This window comes from Lissotriton vulgaris, chromosome 11, assembly GCF_964263255.1.
Source record: "Lissotriton vulgaris chromosome 11, aLisVul1.2, whole genome shotgun sequence".
Classification (NCBI taxonomy): domain Eukaryota; kingdom Metazoa; phylum Chordata; class Amphibia; order Caudata; family Salamandridae; genus Lissotriton; species Lissotriton vulgaris.
Genome location: NC_141699.1, coordinates 355063245 through 355078266, shown reverse-complemented (window position 1 = coordinate 355078266; position 15022 = coordinate 355063245). Strand labels below are relative to the sequence as shown.

At 44.3% G+C, this 15022-nt stretch overlaps 1 protein-coding gene across 2 annotated transcripts in view; it reads left to right on the top strand.

The window, feature by feature from the left end:
- The window catches only part of GPAT2 (glycerol-3-phosphate acyltransferase 2, mitochondrial), a 1776577-nt gene extending 1764477 nt beyond the window's left edge, over positions 1 to 12100 (top strand). For both annotated transcript variants that reach the window (XM_086944751.1, XM_086944750.1), the window contains one exon: positions 11910 to 12100. The gene's annotated coding sequence lies outside the window, so the exon portion shown is untranslated. The remainder of the gene's footprint in view (positions 1 to 11909) is intronic.
- Positions 12101 to 15022: the final 2922 nt, after the last annotated feature.

The following is a 15022-nucleotide window of genomic DNA, read 5'->3' as shown; positions in this document are numbered from 1 at the left end:
GATATTCCTATCTGGCACACAATTAGTACTTTATTAAACATATATTAATTGTTACATGTTTTTCTGTTCATGATTACAACAGAACACATTAGAGCAAGTTTTCAGATCTGCAATCCCTGTATAAAAACCTGTCTCCATTTTTCTTATCACAATTTAATTGTGACATCACTACCATCTGTAAGAAGAACAAATTAAGATCCAACTGTAATATTGTTTTGGAACTAAGTTATGATGTCCTAATTTCTGCTGCTTGAACCAGCAGACAGAGTATCAAGCCACGTATTGACCAAAAGACTAACTGCTACATAAACAATTATATGGAAACACTTTGTTTACAGCTCCCATTCTTGAGAGCTTTCTGTCATGAAAATATGTTGTCAGTAGGTGTTTGTTAGAAGAGTTATTTAGTGCAGTTTAGTAAAGCGCAACAAGAATTCGTCTATGCTTTGCCACATGTTCTTAAACACAAACCAGCTTTGATACTTACTTATGGTAAATTGCTTAAGGCCAGTTTAACGTAAAAGGCCACAAATTTCATGTTTCATCTACATTTTGTAACATTGGATCTTTCATTGATTTACAAGCTTCATAGTTTCGTTTAGATTTGTCTGCATGTTCTGAAACATAAACCAGCTTTGATACTTATGTTAAATAGCTTACAATCAATTTAATAGAAACAGTGACATATTTCATGCTTACTCTATCTACATTCTCTAGCATTGGATCTTTCACAGATTCACAAGCTCAAATTATTCCCCATCGTCATACTGAGCCCCATGGTAACATTCAATAGCATTACAATAAAATTACAAAAGAAACAGCTAAAAACTGCGCCACTTTAGTAACACAACCAAGTCATTAGGAAATAACCAAACTTTAACTAATGAGGTTAGAGTGCAGTAATCTGTTCTCCCCCTAGAGATTTCCATTATTCAAATTTCCACTGCACGTTTTATGTAAGAGAGTCCCTTTCAGAGCTCTCCTTTAAGACTATTGTCCGTCATTGGAATATTCTTGGAGTATTTTTACTAAATTTTTAAGAGTTGCGACTGGTATTGAATGATTGTATTCTGCTCTTATTTTGAACCAGTTAGGGACGAGAAAGCTTTTCCTCAAGAAATGGCTAACTCTTCTACCAAAACCGTGTATAGGGCATTTAGCTACTGCTTAGTTATTTGTGGCTAACCCACCTGTGGCTTGCATGTACTGCCCATATCCAGAGCACAAATCCACAGATTTCGAGGTTTGTCAAAAACTCTCTGCTAAAACATTTAATTACAAAGAAGATTGGTTGCTTTGGTGGCTACAAAAAAAGATACACACTCCCAGTGCCTGTATGAAGGTAAGCCAACACCCAAATGTAATTTTGAGGGAGGCTTACTACCTCTCAAGTCAAGTTTTTGACTCGGCCTGGGTGACATTTAAATTATGCCAGCATTATTTGCATAAGTTTGGACATTTCGCATTACTCCCGAATTTGTCAATGTGGCTTGCATGTACTGCCCATATCTAGAGAACAAATCCACAGATTTCAAGGTTTGTCAAAAACTCTCTGCTAAAACATTTAATGAAAAAGAAGATTGGTTGCTACAAAAAAAGATGCACACTCCCAGTGCCTGTATGAAGGTAAGCCAACACCCAAATGTAATTTTGAGGGAGGCTTACTACCTCTCAAGTACATTTTTGACTAGGCCTGGGTGACATTTAAATTATGCCAGCAATATTTGCATAAGTTTGGACATTTTGCATTACTCCCGAATTTGTCACTTTGTATAATTACATGCCATGCAGTTAAAACAAATTACCACAATGTGCCATTTGCAGTAAATGTTTGTGCACGAGAAACAGAATGCAAGTGGCTGTTTGCAATACTTTTGCTTTTTTCCCCACTAATTTGTTTTTAGGGCGAGATGTGTCGTTGAATCACACTGATATCCACTATCTATTTCATCGGAACCTCTATGCAAGGTCTCAAAATTAATCCGACAAGAAACTGGATAGGACACCAAAGTTGTCATCTTAGGTGCATCACAAAGACAACGGCACTTAATACCTCTGGACGACGGCTCGTCAATGACTCTCAACAGTTTCCAGATCATCCACCTTCAAGACACGGTTAATGCTACCCTTGGTCGTCATTTCTTCAACCATCATCAATAGTACCACAATCAATGGCACATCATCAATGGCACTAAAAAATAGGTCTTGTTTCTTGATCCCTACCACCTGCAAAGCATACCTTGATACTGGAGGATATATCTCCTAATTAAGAACCACAGCAGTTGCCATTAAAAATCCTCAACACAGAAGGGGAGTCACCGGACTAAGGTCTGTTTGGTAGCCACCAATTCAACACAGCATAACATAAGTGCCAAGAAGATGATGAGAAAAAGGGAGAGTATGGAAATGAGGACGACAGCCAGGGGTACTACAAGGAGGAAGACGAATCCCACTGGGGATATTGACATACTTATTACAAAAGCCATTGCAACAAATTTCCAGTCTTGCAAGCACTTGTTGCCCTTGATAAAATGATGCACAACTATTGCAGTTAGTTTCCTATAACGCCAGCATGCCCAGAAGGTGTCTCTCAGCCAGCGCAGCCACAGACTGCTTGACCAGTTTAGTTTTTACCAGCACCACTGGATCTCCTGTGGTTCCTTTACATCTGAACTACACTCGTAGTGACTGATTCTTTGGACAATGCCAGCTCCACAAAAGATTCAGTGCCTCTGACGATACACCTGCATGCCTTACTGTACACTCAAAGCCGGACTCTGTAGTGACACTCAAGTTCATTCCATGAATCTATCTTTCTTAACACTGCTCCACCAGACAAAGACAGCAGAAAGATGGATTACTTTGGAAAACCAGGAGTAGTTGCAGTTGCTTCAAGAAGTAGAGCTTGACTTCTCTGGAGCGGCAAGTTGTCTGCGACCCTGAACCCATGCAAGTATCTAAGACTTGAGGTAGCCAAGTACCACTATAAATTCAAGGTGTTACCCATTGGCCTGAATTTAGTGCCAAGGATGTTCCTCAGGTGCATCGCCCCAGTTGCTGCCTTTCTCCGTCACCAAGATCAACAACTCTTCCCATGTCTCTGCAATTGGGAAAGGTAGGTTATTAGCAAATGTAAGCAATCCCATACAGTTATGCACAAAGTTCATCAAGAAACTGGCCATGAGAATATCTCCTCTGTACCTCACTACCTCAGTCTCAGTGCAATTCCAGGATCCATCCTTTTTAGGTCGAGGACCGTCGCACTGCATCGCAGTGGGAGGAGTCCGAAGATTTTATGTTGTTAGGTTAGGGGGGCTTGAACCCGCCCCTCTCCTCCATTGGCTGGCTTCCTAAACGGAGGCCAGCCATTGGAGGAGAGGGGCGTCACTCCGTTCAAGCCCCGTCTCTTTCGGATTCGGGCGTGTTTTTTGCGTTCTTTCGCCCTTGGACATCATCCGTCACTAAGAACGCAAAAAACACGCCCCCGAATCCGAAAATGGCAGCGCTTTTCTTATGCCATTTCGTCCCCGACCGCCGCCGCAAGAAGTCGCTGCAAATTCTCGCACAGGATCACAGGTACGGAGCGGGAGCCGGAGCGCACGAGCAGCAGCCCCACCGCACCCCGTCCTGCAGCGCGCACAGCCTGCACTCCCCATGGGCACCAGCACCGTGCTGAGCATGTCCTCCCGGCTGGGCCCACAGCATCTCTTCCCGGGAATGCACCAGGAGGAGCAACGCAAAGGGAAAACCTGGACTAGAGGAGGTACTTGCGCCTGGGTCTGAAAAATTTTAGATATCTGAAATTAATTTCCCTGATGTATTATTTTGATCTAGATATCCGGCTGTCATCAAAGGCGTTGGGTACGCACTTATCAGTTATTATCTTTATATATTTATGCACGTAATTAAGTATTCAATGGTATTAGAGTAAGTCGCCCACAGCACCTACTGCAGAGTCAAAGCGCTCGAAAGCATGGGAAGGGGGAGCAAAGAGAATGGAACGAGGAAGGTCACGCAGGCCCAGACCTGGCAACAAAGTCTTCAGCTCTCACCGTTATGCCACACCCTCTCCTACATGTGTTTGTGCGTGGTGTGTGTTTGTGCAAGATGACTGGAAAGAAAGCGAACGGCAGCGTGGGGAAGGGGGTGTCACTATCGGATACAGCTCAGAGTGCACAGACTTGGAAAGGTGGAAAACAATCTAAAGTTATTATCTTTATATATTTATGCACGTAATTAAGCATTCAATGGCATTAGAGTAAGTCGCCCACAGCGCCTACTGCAGAGTCAAAGCGCTCAATAGCATGGGAAGGGAGAGCAAAGAGAATGGGACGAGCAAGGTCACGCAGGCCCAGACCTGAGTGACGCCGGGACGCGTACTTGCGTGCCAGCGGAGGGAGAGGTGAGGGTTCGGGCTTCGTGCACACATGCATATGGATGACAGGTAAGCAGGTGTCGCTCACCCAGCCAGACCACCGCTTTGCCCACTGAGGTGTTATAAGGCAGGGGCACAGTGGGCAAGTCCCCACTTTCCTAGCCCCTGCCCCTCAAACCCCCTTTCCCCCCAAGGCAAACGTTCTAGCTCACCTTTGTGCATTGCTTATCTCAACCCTTAATATATAAATCAATACCATTTTGTGCATAAAGGCTTAAGTTAGCACAGAGTGGGTAATAAAGGTTGTTCCAAACAGCGGCCCCAAAAAATCTTGCTTACTCGGTGCCCACAAAACCCTTAAGATTAAACTGCCTTCTCACTGTAAAACAGTAGACTCGGCTCTACACCACCTCTGTGACACCTGGCATGGGCTGACCAAGTCATGCAACTAAATAATATTCACATCTTACAGAAGTTCATGTGCTATTTACACTTCGTGGCGCGCGTGTTAGCATTACTATACATGGCTGAGCACACTGGCTCCAAAACCTGTCTCAGTTATGCCATTTTGATCACCAGTGTGATTTTAGCACACATTGCTTTAGGTCAAGGTGCATGCACTGTTACAATGTTTATGCCCAGTTATTTCAAGGTGCATGCTATGTTACAATTATGCTCATTTAGCTCAAGGCGCATGCATGTCACGTGTATGCACTTTGAGCTCAAGGTGCATGTATGCCAGGTTTAAGCACTTTTAGCTAAAGCGAGTGCATGTTACGTTTATGCACATTTAGCTCTTAGCTCAAGTGGCATGCATGTCACGTGTATGCACTTGTAGCTCAAGGTGCATGCACGTTACATGTATGCAGTTTTAACACAAGGTGCATGCGTGTCACGTGAATGCACTTTTAGCTCAACGAGCATGCACGTTACGTTTACGCACGTTTCGATCAAGCTGAACGCACGTCACGGTTACGCAAGTTTCACGCACACGACAGGCGCGTTACGTTTACGCACGTTCCCGCTGAAAGCGGCATGCGCGTTACGTTTAGCGCTTTCAGTTCAAGGTGCATGCATGTTACATGTATGCACTTTTAGTTCAAGGTGCATGCATTTTATCTTTATGAACACGTCCCTAGGCCCGCTTCTCATGAAACTATGGAAAATTTCCCTTTAGCCTTCTCTGTCTTTGCACCACACTGCAATGACTCCAGGGTTTTTCAGGTGCGCTTCATATACCAATGGAGGCTCAGGTGTTCTTGGTCTACGAAAAGTCCATTTATAGATCCAGGAAACTATCCAGCGGCTCTCTCCAAAAGTAAGGACAAATTGTAACACCTCATGCACTGGCTCTGTGTGTGTGTGGCTCTGTGTGTGTGTGTGTGTGTGTGGCTCTGTGTGTGTGGCACTGTGTGTGTGTGTGTGGCTCTGTGTGTGTGTGGCTCTGTGTGTGTGTGGCTCTGTGGGTATGTGGCTCTGTGTGTGTGTGGCTCTGTGTGTGTGTGTGTGGATCTGTGTGTGTGGCACTGTGTGTGTGGCTCTGTGTGTGTGTGTGTGGCTCTGTGTGTGTGTGTGTAGCTCTGTGTGTGTGTGTGTGTGGCTCCGTGTGTGTGGCTCTATGTGTGTGGCTCTGTGTGTGTGTGACTCTGTGTGTGTGTGTGTTTGTGGCTCTGTGTGTGTGTGAAAAATGCAAAAAACACAGTTGATGGTCATACATGGATTTAGGCCCAGATCTTTGTACTGGGGTGAATGTAAGACATTGTTCTGCATTCTGTCCATCAACTGTGTTTTTTGCAATTTTCACCCAGAGTGGGCTGGGTATACTCAGACGTGAGTCCCAGGCTCTCCACATCACTGGAGTCAAGCTATCCAGGCTGAAGAAGGCTGATAGCCAGAAACCGGTCCTTGGATGCTTGATTCCGGTCTAGGAAAGACATGGCTTGGTAGTTCGGTTTGGACTGTTCCCATGAGGCACAGGGTCAAGGCTGATTTGCATATAGCCAGTGTCTGACCTAGGGTGGTGTGGAGTGCAAAAGAACGATGGATTTAGGCCCAGATCTTTGTACTGGGGTGAATGTAAGACATTGTTCTGCATTCTGTCCATCAACTGTGTTTTTTGCTCTGTGTGTGTGTGGCTTTGTGTGTGTGAGGCTCTGTGTGTGTGTGTGTGTGGCTCTGTGTGTGTGTTAGTCTGTGTGTGTGGGGCTCTGTGTGTGTGGCTCTGTGTGTGTGTGTGTGTGGCTCTGTGTGTGTGTGTGTGTGTGTGGCTCTGTGTGTGTGTGTGGCTCTGTGGGTATGTGGCTCTGTGTATGTGTGTGTGGGGCTCTGTGTGTGTGTGTGTGGCTCTGTGTGTGTGTGTGTGTGGGGCTCTGTGTGTGTGTGTATGGCTCTGTGTGTGTGTGTGGCTCTGTGTGTGTGTGTGGCTCTCTCTGTGTGTGCTTGGCTCTGTGTGTGTGTGTGTGTGGCTCTGTGTGTGTGTGTGTGCCTCTGTGTGTGTGGCACTGTGTGTGTGGCACTGTGTGTGTGTGTGGCTCTGTGTGTGTGTGTGTGTATGGCTCTGTGTGTGTGTGTGGCTCTGTGTGTGTGTGTGGCTCTGTGTGTGGCTCTGTGTGTGTGTGGGGGGGGTCTGTGTGTGGCTCTGTGTGTGTGTGTGTGGCTCTGTGTGTGTGTGTGGCTCTGTGTGGCTCTCTGTGTGTGTGTGTGGCTCTGTGTGTGTGTGTGGCTCTGTGTGTATGTGGTTCTGTGTGGTTCTGTGTGTCTCTGTGTGTGGGTGGCTCTGTGTGTGTGGGTGGCTCTGTGTGGGTGTAAATGCAATAGGTCATGCATATGCGAGCGATTAAGCTATTGGCATTGTAAATGACAATGCCATTTATTTATGATTTTTTTTTTAAATGTCATGAGCAATGGCAATAGCTCTACCTTTAATAATGCTGAGACCATTGCATTGTAAATGCTTATTACCTTTTTTGCCCAAAACGTATTTGCATTCTAAAACTGTAAATAAACAGATATAGATTCTCAACTTCAATTGGATATACAACGTTTTTGATACAGTTATCGCATCAACATCCCCCAGCCTCATACAGTATCCTAGGGGTGCCAGCCATTAGCCTCTTTGCAGGAACTGGATTCAGAACCTACAATAAACCCCAGCACATGATAAAGCGTTCTACCTCTGCTACCTCCATTTCAACCATATTTTCAAATAAATGGTGGGACATCCTCAATCTTTGTAAACACACTCCTCCACCAGCGTACACTGGCCCTTTCTCCTCTGACATTTCTCAAGATTTGTTTGGCGATAAATGTTTCCTTTTACTTGCATATAAAGGTTTTGCTAACAGGAAACCCAATCCTGCCAAAATCCGGGTGCTCTGCAAACTATTCACTCATCCTTTATTCCCAACAATGAATGGTTGGGTTCATGAGGACTGGCATGACCTGTCACTCCATCCAAGTAATCATAATTTTCTAACCCATATTGTAATATAGCCAGGCATTCCTAAACAGTTTGTAGAAACCTGCCAACGGACTTCCCCCACATCTTTTACACGCCAGAGAGGAGGCCTGCCCATCTTCCACAGCCTGGAGGGATGAAAGGAAACCTAATACAGATACTGAAAACTGAATCAGTCTGAGATGGCCAGGACACAGGGTGCCATTTTAGCTTCTCTCCACTCATCATCATCTATATCACCTAGATCCCTTTCCCATTTTTCATTAAGACTCAGGAAGTGGCCAGGGGAGTAGCGTATCAAGGATCTATAGACCAGTGACATCCCCTTTCTTTCAGTTTTCTCCATGATGATTTTAACGTCAAGTGATGAAATTCAGGCACTTCCACAAGGGCTGTGAAGGGGGTTAGGAGCACACTGCCTCACATCCCAACGCCATTACTGGGATGCAGGAGCTCTGAAGCTTGTCAGCTTATAGGCTTATGGAGCTTCTGCATGCCAAGAGTGGTATTGACCTGAGGAAATTTGTGTCAGCATGTCCAGCAACCACCGAATACTTCCCTATTGTTGACAGAGTAATCCAGAAACATATGTCTACAGATACGACAATGACTGCACTAGCTTTGGGACATATAATGAACTTTGATGCAAGTGTGAATTTCTGTACTACACTAACCAGGATGCCAAGGGGCAATGGTGCTGGGGTGTGAGGCAGTGTGCTCCTACCATCCTCCCCCTTTCTTTGCTGTTTAAAAAGGCTACGCAAGACTACAAGCTGACGAGCTTTGGAGCTCCTGCATGCCTGGAGCTGAAATGTGAGGCAGTGTGCTGCTGCCTCCCCTAACCCCCCTTACCTCCACTGGGACTTTCCTGTGGAATTTCAATCCATGCCAAAGCTAGAGGTACCTAAAGCACTAACCTTTATGGAGAGCAAAAGTGTGCCACTTAGCTTAACTGGCTCCATCTTGAATATCAAAATTGTCTCAGCCTATCCATCAGAATAGTTCTTTGCATACAGTTTCTCACTCTGAAGATTCAAAAAGTAGATGCAGTGTCTGTCCATCTATTTAAATCGTTACTGGGCATGGTGTCCTCCTGCATGCCTTTGATCAGGGGCAGCTCTGCCCACCCCATTGGCTCAGAGTCAGCAGAAAAAAAATTTAACAATATTTCAATATTGTTTTATCTATAAGCCTCTGGCCCTGCCAGTGTGTAGGGAGGGGCAGGGCTGAGGGATGGGAGGGAGGAGGAGTGCTGGTTGCCCTCCCTAAGTGCTCATGTGTGTTTGGCTGGCCATCTTGTGCCGACCAAGTTTCTACAGCCCAGCTGCATTGAGCAGCCCGGCTGGAGAAACCCCAAAGGCATGTTTCAGCAGACTAATTTTGGAGCCTGAGAGGTATCCTGCTGCATTCTTCAGGACCGTATTCGCGACTGCTCAATTATAAGTGAAAAAAACATCACCTGGGTATTTTAGTAGTTAATCATTCTCCTACCTTCGGTCTTATCCAGAAGATCCCAGAAGAGGTGTAATACCCATCCAGACACATATAAAAAGACAACAACCAACAGAACAATCAGTCAGTTTGGATACACTATACTTAAGTTATGTGCATAAATGATTCGTTCAAATAATCAAAATCTAGTGCCTCATGAGGTACCCACATGTTTCCCATGGAAGATTAATGCTGTTCTTTGTCAATTGTTCAAACCACCATCCCAAATCATTCACAAAGCTGCAACAAATTTGTGTTATTGAAAACTGCTTTGCTGCTGGCCTTCGCATCCACTAAGCGAGTCTTTGAAATTCACTCTTTTTCGTTCAACACACCCTTATTTCGCTTCCATAAAGTCAGTCTTTTTCTTCTCACAAATTCAAAATGCTCAAAGCATTCTTCCAGACCCTAACATATGCGCTAAACAAGAGCTGAACTCATCAAATATCCGCAAATGCTTCCATCAGTCTCAGAAACACTTTTGGCTCTTAGGCATTCCCTCTTAAACCAAGATGCATTGCTGCTGATATTGACATCTGTCACTATTAATTCTGGTCCTTGCATACATTCTTCTGTGTCAGCCCATTATGGCTGCCATGTAGTAAATGTAGTAGTATTTGTATATCGCACCGAATGAACCCCCGAAGGGGTATCTCAGGCGGTTGTACGCATACCGCTGTGGAACCTTTCCTGGCTTTTACCTGTGAAGTGCCCACTCCTGGGCACCCCCAAGGTGAAGCCAGGCATCCTAGCGTTGTTGGGGCCGTTGTGGAGATTAAGCAAGCTATTGCCCAGAGTTGCAGAGTGGGACCCATGGTTAGAATAGGCACCGAGGCGAGAATTATCAGGTCCTCGGAAATTGAGCCCAAGACCCGCTGAGGCAGGAATTGAACCCTGGTCCCGGGCTAGACCTCTGCATCAGGGTCTGCCTCTCTAACCATTGAGCCACACTTCTCCACATGGCAACATTTATGATGAGTTCCTCCATCAGTCATCCGTAGAGCTGCAAAGTAGAGGTGTCGCCACAACTTCACAAGACATTACTGCTTGGATTTTTACTCTTTCAGGGAATTGGCTTTTAGTCATGTGGATTTGCATTATCTCTTCCACTAAGGTAAGTCTCGATTCAGTTATACATAATCCACTCCATAATGCCACAGAATGTTATGGAAAAAATGTATATGGATTATTTACTGGATACTAATTGCTATTCTGATTCAAGCTGGTGAATCTATGAAAGAATCCATGCTGAAGAAAAAATAAGTCACTTTCCTTTAACCGCAGTTATTCAGTGTTGCTATTTTTCTTACCATCGCATGTGATTATTTCCCCTCCCTGATCAGAAGCTCTTTAAACATATATCCTTTCACACCAGTGCTGTAGAGATCTTATGGATCAAAGTGTTTTGGATAAGTGAAGATCAGTGTACTCTCGCCTCTTTGGTTGAAGCCCAGGTGTTTCTAACTAGAGGATTGTGCTACTAAAGTAACATAGTTTTAAACTGTTTCAAATATACTTTTTTTGTATCACAATGTAAATTATAACGGGTGCTCGAAGGTTGATGACAGGGAAATATTGAAACGTATGAATCCATGAATAGTACATATGCTGGTGAACTGTTGTTAAAGGTACGTAACGTGTTTACTATCTGCTACCAACAGATATCTTTGATCAGAAGGGGCAAAATACCAAGAATATAATGGGTGCTGGGAAGGGATAATCATTGTGTGGCCTTTTATTATGAGATATAAAATACCTTCTACCATACGTAAAATACATTTTGCAAGTCACCCCAGAGTTTTGTGAACACTGAAAGGAACTCTGGATCCGATTAATATATTGGTGGTATGTATACTCTGTTGCAACAGAATATTCATACCGACAATATCAAGGTCTGCCTGCGTGATTTAATTGCAGGTGAACCTTCAGTTAGGCCATGGTGGAGACTGATCTGTCTCTGCCGTGGCCAAACATCTCTGATAACCCTGAGGAGTAAGGGCCATCGGACAAATGGCTAAATGGCCGCCCGCCCAAATCAGATGGGCAGACATGTTGTCATTTTACTGCTTCTTAAATAGTTGGGTTTGATGGGGAGAAGACCTCCATGGTGATGGGAGCATTGTATTATTTCTTTTAAAAAATAAAAATGCATTTTGGGGCTTTCTTTTTGAAAAGAAAAAAATATATTGTTTGGTACTGGGCACGTCCTTCCGACATAGCCCAGTAGCAAACAGTAAAATGTGTGGACAGGAAGCGGCATGACAGCGTTTCCTGCCAATGCCTTTTGTAAATGACCTCCTTCTTGGCAGTCATTTATACATTTGGCGGGTAGTCTTTCAGTCATGGCTACAGCGTAATCTACTCCGTCCTCCTGGCAGAGCAGCTGGCCACCCTCTGTTATAAATCAAGCCCTCCATCTTTAGTTATGCTTCTTTGGTTTGTCACCAAACTCTTAGTTGACTTGCAAGTAGTCTTACCTATGATGGAAGTACATTATCCCAAACATATTCTAATACTGAGCAAAATGTATGCTTTAGAGTTAGTGTAAGAATACCTTTAAAGATTTAAAATGTTTCTTTCTTTCAGGCTAAGAAACGATTCTCGAACAGCTGTAAGAACGGATAAAAATTATGTTGGGATCTTGCCCATGCAAGTGCATTTGTATGCATCTCTTCACTCCTGCAATCCAGGCATTTTCTAGTTATGACATTTTAATATTGAATGTTAAACTGCCACTGTGCCGAACAACTTTTGAATAAATAAGAGTTTGCAAATTATTCTTGTTGTGGAAAATTTATCTTCTGTAAACTGTGACTTTACTATTCAGCTTTATTGAAATAACTGTGAAGGCCATTCCCACTAGAAATTGAATGAGGTGTGGAAAACCTTCCCATGGCATAAACTGAGGCTGATGTGCAAGACCCTCACAGTGCATGGCCAGAACGGGGCTGACATTGTGTTACTGCTTTAAAAAACGAAGGAAGGGTGCAGGGCCATCACATTATCCACCGCGAGAACCTGACTAGGCAGGCACCAGAGTAGCTCAGAAGGCATGTAAGACCATCACAGTATTCAAACCCAGGATAATTGCCATGCACGTCATTTACGTTATCCAGATTAATGTTAGTGACCATAAGGGACGGGGGCTGGGGGTTCTGCATACCTTTGCAGCATATAAACTTTAGGCGATGTACAAAACAATACTTTTATTTAACTATTTTGCATTGTTTATAAATATAATTTATTTCAGCAGTGTATCCTTAATACATGTATTTGGACTGCAATGTAACAATAAAGGAACTGCCCTTCCCAACCACCACCCGTCCCTCGCCAGCAAAGTGGTTCAAAATGGTAACAAACATCTATGAAGTGCATTTTAAACATATTCAGCATCTTACTGCTAAAATAAATACTTCCACTTGCTTCTAATGTGGCCCGAGTAATTACCACCAGTGGGGGGCAGTAATTTTGTAATTTACCAATTATTTTTGAGTATATCAGTGAGCTACCTTAAGTGTGACAGGTGCTACTAGACATGTGCCCCATGTCTCCTGTGCCATAGTGCCCACGCTTTTCATCAATGATGAGGCCCAACAAGGCTGCAATGGAGTCCTGTTGCTTACTTTTAAGTCTTAGTTTTAAAGATATACCTCACTGATGAAGTGTGCCAAAGCTTGTACGGGGATACTAGTTTTTCTGTCTGGAGTGGCCCTGGTCTGGCAGTTTAGGCTGGGCTGTTCTTGTCTGATCAGGACCAAGACTAACGTGTCTGACCTCTGTGTAGTGGCATTGTGGGTGAAAAGAGATTGTCTGGAATGTTGCGAGGGATCACCATTGGGGGAGATTAATTCAGCCATTTCTTCCATTACTTTGTTGATGTAGAAGGCCTATGTGCTACGGCTAAGCCCAGCTGTAGGCGTCTTGATTACTGTGCATCAGGACTCAAGGCATACCTCAATGACAAGGCGCAAGTAGGCCAAAACTACTCTGGGGTTACTTGTATTACCATCAGGAGATGAACTGGCTTGGCAGATCTTGCTGGGCTTCAGGTGTTGGAACTGTACCAAGACTGATTTGAACATTGTTGGTCTTTGTGCAGGGTGACATGAAAGGGGAAAGGGATGGTCTGGAATGTGGCCCTGCGAGATCTCCATGGGCTGAGTTTATCTCAATCATTCCTTCTATCACTTTGTTAGTTATCACTGATGATATATTGAGCAGATGTCTGCCGAGGCACAGTATAATGTTTGGACTTCGGCTGGTGTCAAGCAAGTGCAGTGCCAATAGTTAAATTGGGTGTATATAAAAAGGACATTGTGTGATGAGAAAATACTCTTCAGTTGTGCATCCGTAAAATCCTACAACTTGCCTGCAACCGATCTCACCTGCAGCAGGGCCTGCTCCAGATCTTGTATACTTAGAAGTGAGCAGCACAAAAGGATGTCTGGTTTGTACCAGACGCCACTTGTTAGTGTATGATGTGAGAGCAAACCCTAATAATTATCTGAACCTCAATCAATCAATCAAGGCATTTGTATAGCGCACTACTCACCCGGAGGGTCTCAAGGCGCTTGGGGAGGGGGGGGGGGTCCGCTACTGCTCGAACAGCCAGGTCTTGAGTTGCTTCCTGAAGGGAAGGTGGTCTTGGGTCAGGCGGAGGTGGGTGGGGAGGGAGTTCCACGTCTTGGCGGCCAGGTAGGAGAAGGATCTTCCTCCCGTTGTGGCTCTTCGGATGCGGGGGACGGCGGCGAGGGCGTGACCGGTCGATCGGAGCTGGCGTGTGGGAGTGTAGAAGTTGAGGCGGTCGTTGAGGTATCTTGGGCCTTGGTTGTGGAGGGCTTTGTGTGCGTGGGTGAGGAGTCGGAACGTGATCCTCTTGTTGACGGGGAGCCAGTGCAGGTTTCTTAGTTGTGCGGAGATGTGGCTGTGTCGGGGGATGTCCAGGACGAGTCGAGCGAGGTGTTCTGAATCCGTTGGAGTCTTTTCTGGAGTTTTGCAGTGGTTCCGGCGTAGAGGGAGTTGTCGTAGTCCAATCGGCTGGTGACGAGGGCCTGGGTGACCGTCTTCCTGGTTTCGGTGGGGATCCACCGGAAGATCTTCCGAAACATCAGTAGGATGTTGAATGTTAATGTATTAATGTATTAACCGCAAAATGTACCAATATATTTTGAGTCCAGAAATCCTCAATTGATCTGGTGGTTAGAGACTGCACTCCTCATCAGGAAAATATTTTATCAGAGTGAAATGAAATAAAATATTAGACAAATGACAATTCTAGCTCAAAAGTAGACAAAAAAACACAATACAAAAGAGAATAAGCAAAATCACCATTAAATGGTCAGAGCAGAGGTACAGGAAAATAGTGCAAAATCATAAAACGTAAGTATATTCTAAACAATCATTCTAAGTGTCGTACTTCTGAAGAGTGCTGACACCTGAATAGGACACCTGAAAATGGCAAAGTAACCTTGTTTATGACAAAATGAGACTGAAGCTCATGGAGTGCTCATGGGTCCAAATAATATTCATCTCGCTCAAATACAAGAAATCAGAATGTTTTATAACAAATCCACACATTCTGTTAATAGATTCTGCAAATTCAAAATAGCATGCCCATGGTTGGGGTTGATTTGGCTAAATCATTTGCAACAACGTAATAATGAAAACTACGCAATTACTTAAGTACTAACCCATTTCTT